The following is an 18,152-nucleotide window of genomic DNA, read 5'->3' as shown; positions in this document are numbered from 1 at the left end:
AAATATTCTGCTTTTTAATCTATGGAGTGAATGCTTATACTATTCAAACAGTGTATTTCAGTCCTTAAGTGGCTAATTATTCTTGATATAATGTTATTTGATCATGTGACTAAGGATAAGTGATGTGGTTTTATGCTACCTACAGTCTACTAGCAGAAAAGTTGAAGACAATTTGTATCACATCCATAGTTTATTTTTCTCTGTTGAGTCCATTTATTTAACATTCTTAAACCTATGCCAAGGATGAATTTTGCCCTATAACTTTTACACTGATTTTTACAAGTATTTCCAGACTTCAGGCACAGTCTAACAAGATGATGATGTTCATTGCTAAGGATGTTTCTCCTCAGCTCATTCAGCTGGGACTCAAGTAAATTATGTAAACATTTCCCATGGCAGCTCCCCAAGGTGTACACAAATGCTAATCTGGAGTGGTATTTTTCAACATTTTTTTTATCTTGGGCCTTTTTTCATGGAAGTAATTTAATCAATTTGGAAAGAAATTGCCTTTAAAACAAGGGAAGTTGTGGGTGCTTTCAAGTGTCTATTTTTGGATCACATATGAAAGAGGAAAATAAACAAAGTATTATGTTTATGTTTAAGACTCATTTAGAAATGGCTCATAATGGCATATGTTAAAGATGATGAATAATTAAGAAAACTGGTCATGTAATTATTAGAAGAAACCACACATTGTCTCAGAGAATGTAAATCAACAAATTCAAGTCAGCCACAGTCGGACTACTCTGGGGATTTACTCTGTTGCTCTGACAAGACCTCTGTTCAGCTGCAGCGCTGCTACTGCTGTCTGGTTCGAGGGCAGCACACGCTCACTGCAAACTGGCCCCTAGGGTTAGTCCTGTCCTACATACTATTTATGAATGCAGTCCAGCATTTTTTTGCTAGCCTGTGTATTTCCAAGAAAACCATAGCTTTTCTGTTTTCAAAAGGTGACTTGAAGTAATACGTTGTGAAAGTCGGAAAAAAATCCCCATAAGGTCTTTAGAGAGGACAGGAGTTAAAACATATCTTTCAAACAGCAGTAACATTTTATGATAATAAAATATCTCAGGCAGCTCCTCTTTGTTGTTTGAACTGCACATTCCATGTGAATTATTGGGAAGAGGCAAGGTCGTGGATATGTTTTTAGAAAATATGCAGTAAATTTCCTTTTAAACTTGCAAATAGCAAGACAGGAGAAGCAAATAGGCACTGATTGATGGCACACATTTTACACGTAGATCTGAGATTATATCTTTAATTAAAAACATAATTCCTGTCAATAATATTCATCGTTCTCTTGAGTTTGCTTGTTGAAAACACATAATGATGGTATTTGGCTGGACAGAACATTAAATAAATAGAAATTCAGATGTTCACTGTCATTTAAAGTTTCTTCCAAGACTACCCTTTTTACCATGCCATTCTTAGTTCATGGATGCCCTAACCACTATCATTAAAGGACTTAATATTGCATATTAGGACTCTCACAGTAACTTTTTGGGACAATGAACGAAGGAATCTCTAGTAACTTTGAGAGGAGAAGGATTAGGGGTCAGGCTGATGATGGAGAACTTTATTTTCTCCACAAATAATTTTATTGACATGACTGCCATAAATAGTTGGTCTGTGTGATTGAAAGATCAGGAATGGGATAAATATTGCAGATTTTGAACTAGCTGAGTTTACAATGACAAAAGCTGATGATAGTGAAGGCTACAGCCATACAACCGTGCAATAAGCATGCGAAGTCAAACCTTGACTCTTAACTTCTTAACCGGTTGCTTTCTTTATCGTACAGTTTGAAGCAGTGGCTAAAAGTCCCACCTTCCTTTCCCTTGTAAATCTGTGACTGCAAGAGGAAACGCTGCTGTTTCAGAATGGAAGGCAAATGTGTCTAAAGTTCAGGTCACTTTGTGTCTTTGCTAACTCATTTAGCAAGCTACAGAACTAGGGCTAAAGATTTGTTGTGTCTTACTGAGCATCCTGCCCAATGAACGCACTCTTCTTAAGCATTATTTATCCTGCTATTGTACCACAGTCAGTTATATGTGGCTGTGCTGACCCCCTTTGTTCATTTTAAAATTCACTTCTGTGGTAATGCAAAGTGATGCCAAGCTAGCCACAACTTCTGTCTGTCCCCAGAATAACCATACCACTGACAATTTACAGTAATCTCTACTGAAATTACCCAGGGCATTCATTCTTCAAACTTTCTGACTACATCAATATAAATTAGCACAGGAATGGTTGAAAGCCAACAAATTGGGTCCAAATGCTGAATTTTGTCCATGTGTTTCTTCACCGAAAGGCAAGATGGCTTTGATTTTCCTGTACCTTGTGGAGCTTTGGAATTCAGTGTTACTTTGGCAAGAGGATTCACTGGTTTGCAGTGTTTCCAGGACAAGTTCGGTTTACTAATTCCAAGATTTTCTTAGGAAAGTGCTAGTCCTAAACTACAGGAAGATGCACCTGTAGAGGGCAGGTGACCATGAAGGGACAGAGCTGAGAGTGAATAAGGAACAGACATGTGCACAAGGGGCAGTAAGATAAAGGATGCCCAGGCATGGAGAAAGGGACTGTCTAGGAAAAGGCTTAATAGGAGGAATATTCCTAGAGAATATGGCATCCAGGAACAGAGAGAGGGCATGTGGTGGGGTGCAGGGAGGAGAGAAGTATAGGGTGGCTCAAGAAAAATAAGGGGAAGACTAACAAAGGACTGAACAGGCACAGGAGTATGGGTATCAATTGCAGAAGATGACTAGAAGAATACTAAGTGTGAAGACTTAGGCAAGAAGGAAAGGCAAGACAAGATTATGGTATTGCAAAGAAAGAGCCATAGAATAGCATTTCTCTGGGTAATAAATACTCTTCTCATATCATAGGGAAGTTTAAAATTAATCAGGGCTGCAGAACTTAATCAGCAGAGTCTTTTGCTCTGAGGAGAAAAAAGAATTTCTTCAGTTCCCTCTCAAATTCTTGCAGCCTCAAACAGAAGAGAGTCAGGCATATTCCGTTTCAAACTTGAGTATATTTCTCTTTCTCTTGTAAACATAAATTAAGTGTTAGGTCATCTTACACTGTTTATTTCCAGCTGTACTCCTGGTGCAAATGCTTTTATGTATTTGTTAATCCCAGTGTGGCCTTCTGCACTGGCTCACAATTCTTCTTGGAATAAATCCAAGATACACTGTATTATATATGCCACTTTTAGAGGAAAACTCTTTACAGCTGGGGAAAAAAAAAAAAAAGATCACTTTCAATTTGTGTTTGAGTTCTTCTGTCTTAATTAGCTTTGTTTTGTGGCTTAAGGAACCAGATTTTACTACACTTATTAGCAAGGCAGACTGCCTTATCAGCATCATTCTTCTCTGTGTATACTTAAGTTTTGCTGAGCTCTGCACTTTGATAATCTGCAAGCTTTCATTTATTTTAAAGTTTGTTACAATTATATTATGCAAATTATTAAATGCAAAGGTTGTTATATTATTAGTTAAAAGTGCCAAAGTGAGAATAAAAATAAAATAAAATGTGAAAGGGCAAGGAGGAAGAGATAACAGGAAAAAAAAAAACCAACAAATTAAATAACGCCTTCAAAATACATATTTATGAATAATAATCCTTCTAGTTAACTTCTTTTACATTAAAGTCATTGCTGTATGAGAATGATGTAGTAAGCTAACATGGATAATAAATGTAATTGTCTATGTTTTATTCTGACATTATTTCTACAGTGTCACGAACACTGTAGTTTTGAAGACAATTAAACCACAGCTATAGACCAAAGATTTACAGCCTTGTTTTTAAAACCATATATGTTTATATATAAACACCTAAAAAATTCCACTAATAGCCCTTTGTGGAAGTGTCTAAGCGCATAACTTCTACCAAAGTCAATGGGATTAGACAGTTCGGGCAAGAACTGTAAAGGGATTCACTAAAATTTGCAGCCCTTGGAATTCACAGCCTTGAATCTGACACCTAGACTACACATGTGCTGGAAAATAAAATAACCCAGGTATGGTTGTATGCTAGAATGGTCAACTGGCATGGCATGATATGGCCAGCGTTCGCATGGCTAGACACTCCCTTGCTCTAAAACAGGCTGGCCACATCCAAATACCTATTAGCAACACGAATCCCTACACGGTATACATGAACTTTTTTTAGAAGGTGCTCTGAGCACTATGTGTGAGGGACAGGGATCAATAATAGGTGAACATTTCAGATGACAGTGGGAGGGGGACACAGGAGCAAACAATGTGGTTTGCTGTTCAGACATGTCCTGGAGTCTCTGTGCAGTTAAGCACTTCTGACTGGAGATCATAAAAGACAACATGCTCTGTGGGGAGCTGCCCAAGGTAATCAGGGAAAAATAGAAAGATAACCTCATGATGTTTGATTTCTCTTGCTGTCTTTGCTGCTCCTTGTATTACATTTTGTCAGTTCATTGCTTGGATCCCTGCTCCCATCAGCAATATAATAGCATTGTAATGAATTCGTAGACTTCATTTTCCTCCACCTGACCATCTGTTTTGCACTCTGGAAGATGTTTCTCAGGCTGCAGCCATACTAGTGTAGTTAAATGTACCAGAGCCCAGCCACTGGAACTCAATCACCCCTGTCATTATATTGTTAGCATGGACTTTGAAATTGTTTTGGTCAGCCAGCTAGTGCTCTCCCAGACCAATCCTAGGCACAGTTATGGAGCTAGTATAGTCTAGGCACCATTTCTTATAGGCAGTTTGAATTTGGTCACCATGATTTAGAAATAAGTTTAATAGTATGGAAATGGAGTGAATGAGCCCATCTTAATAATCTTTGAGGGTCAGATGTTATTCCTTGACAATTCCTGGCGTGGTAGTATAGTTCCACATTTGGCACTAGATTCAGAGCTTTTTGACATATTCCTTGCCACTTCTTTATCCCTGCCTTGTTGGGCTAAATCTCGGTAGCTCTAGTGTATTTGGAGGCATTAATCCGTGACTTTCTTTAAAGCTTCTGAGGAATTTGTTCTCAACCTACACAGATGAAGACTGAACTAGATTCCTCCCAAAGCTGGAAATATCCACTTCAGGGCCTACAACCAGCTTCTCTGGCTGTACCTACCTCCCTTCTATGGCTGCCAAAACTCTGCTATAGGATGCTGGTTTCTCACCAGTGTTTCTCAAATAATACATCTTCCTAGGTGTTGGACTGTAGTATTACTTGCTTTGTGGGCTTGTAATTCTTCAGTTTTTGTATTTCACTTCTAATTTTCATTCCTCTTTCAAATCTCTTTCCTGTTGGCAGCTACTGTCTTACTGTTGGATTATTGTGTCCTACTCCCCTTGAAATTTCTAGATGACTACAAGGTCTACACACAACATAGAAAGAAAACTATCCAACTGTGTAAATAACTGAATTCATATTGTGTTGCATGGTGTTGGCATTTTCTTAAGAGTTAGTGGGCTAATTTTATTTTCTCTGCTGCGGGAGAGTAGCTTCTGTTGACTTCAAGATGCAATGCAGGACAGAGTGTGTCTATCTTGTTCCTAAATGAAATCTTTGACATCATGGTAAAATGCAGAAGACATTATTGCCAAAAGTTCTACCATTGCATGTAAAATGGAAGACTTTCAATTTAAAACTGTTAACGACTTTCTTAGAAGAAAAATATATGACATAAATTTCTTCTAAGAAAAAACTGCAACAAAATGAAAAAAAAAATTAATATATTTTGTGCAAATATTTAATATATAGAATTAAGAAACACTCAACAATTTCCCTGTATCAGAATCTGACTTAGGTCAGACAGTTCTTTCATGTGTGCAAAAAAAGCAATATACATTCATTCAATACCAAGAAACCATAGCAGAAATTAGAAAAAAACCTTTTGTTTCTGTTTTCAGTGTTTCCAAACTATTCATTAAATTCCAAAATATTCATTAAATGTGATCATCAGTTTACATAATTCAACATGTGACAATTGTGTTTACTTCCTAGATACTGACTGACTTATAGTGCTGTCATTGACAATGGAAGTCCTTTAGCCCTTTTAAAGAATAGTATTACCGTTGTGCTCATGAGGAGCATGGCACTTAAACTAGAAGTCCCAGGAAATTCATGAGACAACTTCTACAAACTTCTCAACCAAAATTTTTCATATTTATGCTGAATTTCTAAATGTTCAATAAGACAATGACTGATGGTATCGACCCCATGTTTTTTACAAGAGAGATAACACAGTTGTGTTTTCACTTATGTGAAAACAAATATTCAGCTGTTTGATTTGAAATTGCATTGTACTTGATTCATCTTGGGTTGACTGGACTGAAATTAAAATAAATAATTTATCTCAGTAAATTGTGGTCAGAAAAATCCATTCTAACTATACACATACAGAAGCCTGGCATTCCAATATGGATATTCATGTGGATATTCTTGCCTTCAAAGAACTTGACACTTGAGGATAATTTCAGCATAACTTGAATAAAATTTATGACCTTGAATCTTAACAGCTAAACAAATAATCAAGGTGATAAAAAAGTGTCATCACTGTGGTTGATCTTCAGCTTGGCATAAAAGATTGAGGAAAATGCTGTTAAGTACCATGAGTTAAAATTAGATACAAATTTGGAAGTCTAGCTCCACATGTAAAAAAGGTTGTTCATCATAATTACCATTAATATTAATATAATGAATAGTAGCACACTGGAATATATTATTATGACTTTACTTGGTCTGAATCTGTTTAAATTGATTTGGATTGTCATATAACTGCTTATGTACACTATATATTACATATATGTGTGCATGCCGTTCATGCATAGAACCATCACTCATCTTTCTAGAACCTAAATTAAATCAGCTCCTATATTAACAATAGCTAGCCGATGCTGAACCAAGGCTAGACAAGGGAAAGGATGGTAGATCTTGGGAACAAAATCTCACCCGCTTTATAAAATAGGCTAATTCCAAAGGCACTGCAGATCACTGCCTTGATCAAAAACTTGTTACATTCTTGGATCAAAAACTTACATAGCCAAAGAGTCAAAATTGTCTAAACCCCTCCCCAGAAGATTTAAAAGTGCCTGGTCTGGGCACAGTGGCTCAAGGATTCAGCCACATGCAGTGGGGAAGCTCCAGGTGGCCAAGCAGCTCACAGGTCATCATGTCCTCTGCACTCCAAGTATTTTTCTTTCTACACTGGGATGAATAAAATCCAACCCAAGGTCACTGCTTTGTTAAATAAATGCATCCAAAAGCCAAAGCCATCCACCTAGTTAATGAGAGACAGCCTTTCCCTCCGTGACTGACACCTACTGCGTCACTCTTCTTCCCCTTAAGACAGCGAAACACCTGCAAAATTGGAAGAAGTTCATAACTATGGGAGTTGGTTTTGCAAGAAGTTAATAAAATGACAACGGATCTCCTCACATGCAAATCAAAACATAAAACTCTTCTGTGGTTTGGCTCCCTTGCATGAATTCATAACCTACAGAAACTCATGGGCAACGTTATGAAAGATTCTGCAAAAAAAAGTGTTGGATTTTTTTTCCTCTATATTTCCTATTTGAAAGTAGGAGAAAAACAGATGGATATTGCTAAGTATTAGAAGTGTAAATTACAAGTCTTTTACTGGCGTAAAACTCCAAACTTACTTGGGGAAAGTCTAAAAATGTTATCGATCAGAGATTTTTTGGAACAGTTTAGGCAGATATCTGTCAGGAAGGTCTGGTACTAGGTGTATTTGCCCATTTGCCCTTTCTCAGTGTTCATTGGATGCTTTCTTTAACTTCTTTCTAACCCTTCATTTTTTGGCACTGTTCAACAGCCACTTTCTGTCTGTCAGCCAGTTTTTTATTGACTGTTTCAGACAATGATGGACCTTTAGCAAAATGAAGAAATGGGTGAGATGGTCTTTCATGTGGCCTGGAACAAGCTGGCTCTACAAACCTAAATTTTTGGACTGATGAGACTTCCTGCACGCAGTTCCTGCGGGTTTCTGGATTTGAAGCTGGCCTGTTTCAAGGTGTCAAAGAATGGCAGAGCACATGTGGAGAGGCAAGTCTTTTTATGCCTATGACTCAGGAAGACTATGGGCTGTATTTTCATCCTATGATGGGAACCAATACAACCAGCTAAATTCCCTGGTGCTCAGTGATCTAGTCCAGGCCTTCACCTGGACTCTCACACACTGTTGTACTCTACTGTTGCAATTAGGTATAAATGTTAATCACTGTCCTGGACACCAGAATCTTTTTATGCATCATACGTATTATTGATACACATTGGATATAAGATTTTCAAGTGGTCATTTGCATTTAACTGAGGTAATGGGGTCAAGACAGAGCTCAGCCCCCATTATTCCAAAATTGCGTCAATATTTAGAATCCTGTCTGATACAGCTATTTCTCACAGCCAGGGTCATGAGCCGGTGTTCAAAGGCTATCTCGTGTCAGTGACATCAGCCTGTCAGAAAGAACACATTACATTGGGATTCACATAATTTTGCATATCTTCAGGCTAAGGAATGTAATAAACAAATCAGAGTAATACAAATGTTTAAACGAGACATGTATCATAGCATAAAATTTTGTGGAATTCCCTAGAGGGTAGGACCAAAGTTTGACATTATGGCTAAGGATGACAGACATATCTTCAGATATGCAGAGACTATGATCTACACAACTTCTAAGGACCCACAATCCTGTCAGAAGTATCCAGTTTAAGATTTCTCTATCTTCTTTTATTTTTCAATGTCCTACTTAAAGCTTAGCAAAGAGAAGGAAAAAAAATCTATATTGTAAGTGCAGTTTTAATATGTTCTATATAAAAAAAGATTAGAAATTGTTCACTCTTAGTTTTCAAAGCATTTAAGTTCTTGTCTTTACTGGTTCAAAAGAAAAAAACAACACTCTATATTAAGATCAAACAGGCAGATGTTTCACTGCAAGTGGATTTAAGACTTGTTGTTCAACTACAGACGCAGTTACACATCTTTTCCACGGCAAGGCTTCATGGTCATAGGAACCCTACAGAGCTGGTAGCTACCCTTGCACTACACAACCTGGAATCTGCAACACACGCTGAAACATGGACCAAAAACATGTAGGTAGGCAAAGAGACAGGGGAAAGACATGGTCGCCAAAATAGTCAGAAGCTTTAGCAAGGGTTATACCAGCTATATGCCTGAGTTGTAGGTTGATTAAACCAATTGTTACCAATAACAACATCATTTGGAACATGTCACTTACCATCATATGTTACGAGGTGGTACCTGGACCACAGCAAAGATAAGCTTTAAGGAGAAATTTTATTAATATGGTAGCTTTAGAGATTTTGCCCACATATATAGCTGGATAAGAAAATGGTTTAATAACTCTGGGAAAACTGGACATTTGGGTGATAAAAACTCATAACTTTTGTAGAGCAGAGGGGATGGATGAGTGATATAAAAACTGGAATACCCCAACAGTTTTTAAACAACAACAAAAAAATCCATATTGCTGGAGGTTGATTAAAATCAGATAAAGTCAAATTAAAACCAGTCTGGACAGATTTCAGTATTCGGTCTAATGATAATAACCGATAGGTGGAAAATAGATAGATAAATATTACAGTCTACAGAGTATTCATTTTTTATAATCATATAGTTAAAGTTATAATGGTCTAAAAATTTCAGCCAGATTTATTTTGAAGGCCAAAATCTTTCATGTTTCAAGGTTTTTTACCAACTGCATAAGCTACTTGCCTCACACATTTTACTCATACCAAATGATATGAGACACATTACAAAACAATTTATTTTGAAAACATTGAAAAAGAAGTGCAACCTATTCCTAAGCACTCTAAGTCATAAACTTTAATGAAAAATGCTGTATGGAAAAAGGCAATGCTATTCTTCTGCAATTCAGGTGTACTAGCTAAGCAGCTTGAATTTGCTAAAATATCACCTTGCTATCTGATTTCAAATCCTCGATGCTTATTTGTGAGAAATGACTGTAAATTTCATAAACATAATGAGACATCCATCTATGCCAAATAAAAAGCATTAATACAAGTCAACGAGGAAGGTAAATAGTTCGGATGGAGTTAACACAGCCTTCTGAGTTCTGAGCTAGAGTGCAAGGAAGTGATTTTACCAAATTTTAATCTTTTTTTAACCTTGCAGCCAGCTTTGCTTTGAGGGGAAGAATAACAAGCTCTTTTTCTAAAATAAATAAATAAATAAATGTATATGTATTTTTTTATATATATATATATATATGACTACTGTCATTCCAAGGATTTTTTTTGTTTAAATAAACATGTATTAACAAAACAGACATGCATAATAGGTGGATGAGATGGACCTTTGAAATATTATCTTCTCAGACATTTCCTGAGCGATTGAGGGCATCTAAATTATTAATGTTATCAATCTCCTTCAGCAAAGGAGATTTATTTTGCAAATTCCAGCTACCCTAATCAGCTGAATTTTTAAATACCCAGTGTTTCTGTATTTCTTTAATGTTTGTTTTCAAGTGTTGATTTTTTTTTAAATGCCACAAAAGAGGAAAACAAATCACATCATATATTAACCCATAACCTTTTAAGCTACAGAAACAGACAGGTCATTTTTTTTTTTTTAGTGTTGACATTCTGCATGTGTAAGAAAAACTTATGTATGTAGATTTCTCTCACAAGAGCTTCAGGGCATAACCCAGACAGAGAAGCCATCACTTTTCCATTCTGCACCGAGGCTGCTGACAAAAGAATTGTGCAAATGAGCCTTTAAATCCTTAAATAGTCACTACACAATGCATGAAAGAATGCAGTGCAGGACAAAGGGCAATATTCACAGTTTATCTCAGGGTGATGGATCTGAATCGACGCATGAACATGGGTTTGTTACGGGATGGAGTAGGCCGCAAACCCCTACTGAGAACCCAGTGGCCACAGTCTGTAATGCAAACAGTCAGGCTAAGTCCTTAACAATTAGGATAAATTGAACTGGCCATTATCTGAACTTCAACTTGTTCTCATGATTGATATGGGAAATGAAAAGTTGTATATATCTCTACAAAGACTGCATGTTTTCTTCTCCTGACCAATGCTAGGAATTGGTAAATTCATATTTTAATGCAGAAATTCCTATTCTGTATTTCCATTTAATAGAAGTGCTAGCACTTACATTCACATTGCAATGAACATTACCAATTTTGTTGTTTTTCTAGATTTTTATCTATATATGAGACATAAAAATAAGCTCGCAAAACTGAATCTATACAGACTAAGAACAGATAATCCATACAGACTAATAATCTATATGGACAAATACCTGTTCATCCGACATCCTCCACACCACCAGTCTGTTGTCAGTCTGTATAAATATTCATAGGTAACCAGCGGCTAAAGAATTATGTGTCTTGGGGCATTCAGTACTTCAGGAAAATCAGGGTCTTTTGACGAATATGTATAATGTAGAGCATTTATGAGTATAAATACATGCATTTTACCTATACTGTCCATGACAGTTATTAAAATACTTTGTATTAATGTTTCAGGTTTCCTAAAATACAGGAAGTGTAAAATGAATCTTGACGCAATGCATTATAGAGAGGCAAATGTTAACTTTTTAGTGCTCAAACAGGGAATGGAGGGGTTGGAGCCAGGGGATGCTGTGCCTTGTTCTCTGCGTATTTTCCCCTTTTTCAGCTTGCAGCAGTGAGAACAGGGAATATGATACAGCTACCTGTAAGACATGTGCAAACCAAGCAGTCAACGCATCCACAAAACAGCAAGTGTTCATATATACTTGTGGAGAGGAGGGAATTCTCATTAGCTTTTTAAAAATACCTGATTGAAACAATCTCTTTTGATTAACGTCTCACCTGCTAATATTTAAGGCTGTATAAATTCAGGTAACATTCCAAGAAATGTGATCTGTGAAAGGGCATATGATTTCACATAAAGACCTGCACGGAGGCCACCAGGACAGCCAATGAAACACAGAGACTTCAAGAAACTCTCTTCAAAGCAACCCTATGTATTCAAGTATACACTGCATTCAAGTTGGATGGATTTCCCTTTTGTCTATAGTCATCAGAGGCAAGTGACATCTTGAACGCCTCAAGAAGATTAAATAGCAAAGCTCAGTCGGAAGCTTAAAAAAAAGAGAGAGAAAAGAAAAGGGCCAACTTGGCCATTATGGAGCTGGTCCTTTCTTGTCTGTGAAAGAGCTTTCAAGGAGTACTATTGGAAGAAGAAGGCCCAGATAAAGAATACAATGATGTTAGAAAGGGAGAACTCCGAGTGGAACCAGAGGGTGTGGGTTGCGCTGAATGAAGGATTAGTGCAGCTTCACAGCAAAGAAAAGGGGAATCCTAGTCAAGATGAAAATGAGGAATTACTTTTTTTAGACTCCAGTTCACTGAGCAGTGACAATGCATGATGGGAGGTACTTGACATAACACTCTTCCAGGCCATGTTTGCTCTCCATGTGGGACCAAGAAAAAATAACAACAGTGGCACACCAAAACAAAACAGTTTTTAACCTAATAAACTTACTCAGAAATTCTTTTCGACAAACCTTGGTTTTATTTACCATTGAGTATCTGCATGTTGAACCAATCACACATGGGAAATTAGCATGCCAGATTTGCAGACAATGTGTCTTTTAACAAGTCTACATTTTGCAAAAGGTTCAAATCAATGCGTTCTTATTGCACATTATAGGAAAGGAAGATACTTTAAGTGCTGAATTCCTCACAATCATCAGAAATAGTTGCCTTCTGGAACATCTTAGGGCAAATTAGAAGGCAAAATTATGTGGAAATAAAAGGCATTTTGGATTCTTAGCTTAAGATGTGTGCACAGGAGTCAGGTTGATTCTGTGTTAGGGAAAGGCCAATGCAGAAGCAAGAAGGTACAATTTAATTGCGTCAAGAGATGGGCACATATTTCGATTCAGGACTATTAATATTATTCTGTGAATCACTGACCTTTTTTCCCGTGTGTGAGGAATCTGTAGTCCCAGAATCACATTACTAGTTGTGACATAGCCAAGGTGGAAAAAAGGGCTGGAACACAGGGCATCTGTGACAACTTATTTGTTAATACGTTACGAACACATACTTCAGGTTAGGGTGACAAGCAGCAGGTTAGGAGCACTCTGGGAATGTTGCTATGTCCACAATACACAGGGAAAGGAGAAAGCCAGGACTTCCTTTACCTGATGGTGAAATCATTATGGTAATAGAGGGCAAAAGAAACAAGCTGCTCTACCTCATCCACTTCCCTAAAGTGTCAGGAAAAGCTCAAGCAGCTTAGGATATTGCAAAGTATTAATCTTGTGCAGAGACCCCTGCTGTCCTCATGGGCAAGGGACCCTTCGCTGAAAAGCTTTCTTCAGGGCTTGATGAAAGAGCTGAATGGGCAAAAAAATGACCCTGAGATCATTCAGTTTCCTTGGCTACCTCTCAGTCCAAGCAAACATAAAGTTTTATCAGGGACAGGACAGAAGCACCACCTCCCTCCAGTACCACACCAGTTCATGAAGCTGTTAATGATGAAGTCAGAGGCTGCACCTCAGGATCAGCTGGAACAGAAGAGATATGGCTACAGTAAAAAGGAGGCTTCTTCCTAAAATGTATGAATTATCTGCACTTGTGGTGAGGTATTATTAAGATAATCAACAAAAAGAGAGAATTTTTCATTTTGGAACAGTTTGGCTTGACAGTCTTAGCCAGAAGAAGGCGCAGAGGGGATGTAGCTACTCTCTAAAATGTATATTGGCAAATACCATGAAAGCATTAAAAATAAAGGAAAGGCTGGCACCTGGACAAATGAGCTGTGGCTGTGAATACATTTAGGAAATCAGAAGGTCCCTTCCTAGTCTTCTGCCAAGAGTCTTCCAATAGCAACGAGAACTGAAAACATAACTAGTTCAAAGGCTGAGCCATACATATTTATGGTATGACTGCTGCTGTTGTTAATAGTTGGCTGAATGCAATGATCTAAAGCTGAGGGAACTGAACTGTGGCTTTTGAGCATGGATAATACTTAAAATTTCTGGAACTGCCCAGGATACAGTGTGACATGGAGATACTGGCATGCAGCCTGCCGGTCTGCTCCCTTTCTACCATACTCTCTACAATTGTTCCCTTTTCTTCTTGCATTATCTGTTCTTTCTTTGTACTCACTGACTGCTCACTTCTGAGGGATAGACCATAGGAGCTGGTTGGTGACCACTCTCCTTGCAAACTACTGAGAAACCAAAAATGTAATAGTCCACATGACTCTGCAAGGGCAGTCACTGCCTCTTCTGCTTCTTTGCACGTGTGTGGTTGTGCAGCACTGAGAGAGTGCTATGTGTACCTCTGATCTCCAGTGTAAAACCCTGTTTTGTCCTATTTATCATATCCAGCCTCTTTTTCTCTACCTTATTAATAGGAACAGCCTTATAGTCACCTGGGTCTGCATAACAACAGAGGGATCACCTGAGTGTTTCACATGGTGACTGTGCAGGACTCAGAGCTTCCCTCTCATGCAATAGTCAATTTGGAGACTGATTTCATCAGGTGCTGCATCACTAGAAAGAGATTTTTAGCCTTTTGACAAGCTTAGGAAGAAATGATGATTTCACAGTGTGTACACATATACACTAATGGACATGTAAGCATAATCGTGGTGCATTGCTATTGGACATGCAATAGTTCAGCCAGATGGGCATTGCTGGATAAGAAATTTTTCTTTCCTTTCATTATGAATTTGTATGTCTTTATTGTTACATTGATTGTTATTACTCTTCAGAATTGGAAAAGCTAGTTCCACTACTTGTTTTTGAAGAAAGAGGATTGGATGCTCAACTTTCATAGATGAGTGTGTCTACACAAAGTGTAGTAACTATAAGTTGTACCTGAATAGGCAATCTCTCTTACTGTACTTAGAAATAAATCCATTTTCTGCTAATAATTTTTGTGATGATAGCATGAATCTGTGAAGCTGCAGGCAAGAGATCTGTGTGGGCACGTGTGTGCATGCAGGGGTGCACTTTGAGGATATTGTATTCTTGCACCACTGAAGCCATTTATTTGTTCATTGTTGGACAATCTGCCAGCTCTAAAAACCTTTTTATGCAATACCATTTTTTCACAAAAGAACTGTGAGATTTTGCTCTGAAAGTGATCCTCCATATAATTAAAGAGGTATAAAATCAAATCATAGGGAAGCTACTCTGAAGAGACAGTTGTTATAGGTAGTGTGAATAAACAGTTCTACCAGTGGAGTTCCAAAAATTGAGTGGAGCTACTTTGGTTTACACAGCAAGGGCCTCACTCTGCACTGCAGAAAAGGAGTGAGTCTATGGAGTTCTGAAATACTCAGAGGAAGCTGAAGTGGCAGTGACATCCCCAGTTCTCGATTTTGTACCGTGGTTTAAATATGTAAAAGAAAGATAACTGTTATCTTGTAAATCCAGATGATTTTTCTATAAAGGTTTGACAGTGTTGCCTGAATGCAATGATCCTGTTTTACTGCTCTGCATGTTGCTACCTGTGTTTAAAGTTCATCCTACTTTTGTACCATTTCTTGTTTAGAGCCAAAATTGCAATGTTTGACTCACCGTGTTGCCCCTATGTAGTCTGGTGCCCGGCTGCTCTGACCTTCCCAGGCTTCTGCTTGAAGGCAAAGATGAGTTCAAGAAGCACCTGACTTCCATGCCCTAAAAAAGCATTTTTCACAAAGATAGACCAAAATTTCTTTCCCTAATTAGAATGCAACAAAGCATATCTTTATTCTTTACAGCAAACACTGTCAAGTCAGGAGATGGCTGACTTGATTCCAATTACTACTGTTACAACCCATGAAACTATAATAATGCATGTGGGGAAGTAATTGCTCCTTTTTCTTCTCTCTTTTTTTTTAATCTTTGTTTTTGTATCATAGCCATCAAGACAATATAACAGCTGGTGACAAAGTAGTAAAAAGTAAAGAGCACCTGGTAAATAGTCAGAATGATTTTCACACTGTCTACATTAACATTTTTCTTGCATTCACTCCAAAATGCTGGGTAGGAAAATGAGGTTAATTGTGCAAGAGAAGTCTTACACTTTTAATCAGGTGTATCAAATGTCAAGTGTTTTCCTTTGTAGTTTGGTGGTTTGGGTGATCATGCATCATTGTAATGAAGGAAATTTCTCTGTAACAAAAAGAAAAGCAAAGTCTGTAGAGGACAGACAGAGTTTCCATACACGTCTTTCCTGAAGTTCACCCTCTCCTCCAATGTAAGAAACCTCCTGAACAGGAATGTAACTGATCAAGAATTTTAAATTGCATTGTATTTATTTTCTTTAAATGCATCGAGTATAACATGAAAAAAAATGTGACATATAGTGCAGTTATGTTAATAATAATGAAAATGAGAAATTCCTTACCATGCCAAAGCTAACAAACAGAAAACAGAATCAGACTGAAGAACTGGAATTTTTGTAGTCTTTTTTTGGTTTTGGTGTTTTTAAAGGTGGGATAATTCAGATTGGAAGGAACATGAGGAGGTCCAGTCCAGCTTCCTTCTCAAACCAGAATCAGGTATAAGGTCATATAATGCCTTCAGTTGCATTTGTCAATTTACGTGGAGAAGAAAACAACCAAAATTTAAAATGTTTTCTTGTTTTTCCACTTTCACCTAATTTTATTCCTTTTCCTTTACTACTTCTACTATCAAAAGCAGAAATCCATATTCTTATATTATATTCACATGTAAACAATTCCTTTAACTTTGGAATAATCAAAATCTTTTGTTAAGATAGGTCAAATTAGTCTGCGGAGCAGCATGACAGAAGTTAACGTGACTATTCTGACTTCTATTTGTAAGCACAGATAACAACACAATTGCCAATTAAAATAGAACATATTCAAATTGGAATCATTTTATGGTTGATTAAGCCGCATGATATAACGAGCCATGTGTTGTTATGGATATTACCCTAGAGTTTACAGAGTTCCTCTGATAGTCCAAAGAGTGCCTGTGGGGACAAGAACTCATGCACTGGAAGTATCTTCTTTATCATTTTAAAGTAGAATGTCTTCAGGGAAGCTGGTGTTAAAGAAAATATTTTCATAAGGTTTATCTATTTAAAAAGAAGCATAAAAAGCATTTTTCAAACAGTAGATTTGATTCATTCCTGTTTGCGCAGCTGATCTATCTGTGGCAGATGGAGGCTGCAGTAACCTTTATGATGTCTTTCATACAGGTTACAGCAGTGGATTTTACCTCATGGGTCTAAACAAGACACCCTATAGTGCTTCCCCAAGGCCCTGGCCACAAATCTTCCCTGTCCATCTTCACCTCTACAAAGGAATTAGAAGAGCTGGTGGTTTGTGCTGCTGTAACTCTTCTCCAGTTTTATTTTGTGTTAGTATGAGTATGAAACCTGACTTCTACTGCTGGCACTGCAATAGAAATCTGATGCTACAAAGCAGATGTCTTCATTTATGTTTGCTTCAGTTGGTGTGGGCAAAAGGAAAGCAGGGTATGATTTCAGACAGATATCTTGGAGGTATCCTTTTAAGTTACTTTTGCATGGAAAGTATCAACATAACTTCAAAAGGGCTAAGAAACAGTGAATCAGCTGGTTTGCTTCTCAACATGCTGAGTGAGCTCCACTTTAAAAACTAGTACCAATTTTCAATTTTTTATTTGAAGTTTTATTTCACTCTGTCTCCAAAATTTCACCACGTTGTTGCTACAGCTGTCCTTCCTTTGACAGGCTACAACCAGTAAATGTGTCTTTTCCTCTGTCCATAAAATCATCAACAGGCAGCAGAAACTCTTGCCAGAGGGGAAAAGCCTTGCTAAAGCTTAATAAAAAATGTTGATGTTCCCTGCATGTACTAGCATGCCTGATCTAAAAATATGTATTTGAAGCAGAAGCCCTAATGTAGTTCCTGATTCTTTAAGCAACCAACTACCTTTGCAAAAATGTTTCAGAAAAATGTACAAAAAGGTACTAAAAGCATCTACATGACTGCAATTGCTTGATATTAACTCCATGACAGTAGCAATTAAACAGAAATGCTTAGGATGTTCTCACTAAGCAGCAATGGTTTGCAACTTCATTGACAGGTATGCCTTAGAATCACTGCCTTCAGCATAATCTCTGTATAGTATATTACCATACATGACA

Source organism: Harpia harpyja, chromosome 15, assembly GCF_026419915.1.
Source record: "Harpia harpyja isolate bHarHar1 chromosome 15, bHarHar1 primary haplotype, whole genome shotgun sequence".
Classification (NCBI taxonomy): Eukaryota; Metazoa; Chordata; class Aves; order Accipitriformes; family Accipitridae; genus Harpia; species Harpia harpyja.
The sequence above is the reverse complement of the archived record's forward strand: the minus strand, read 5'-3'. Positions refer to the sequence as shown.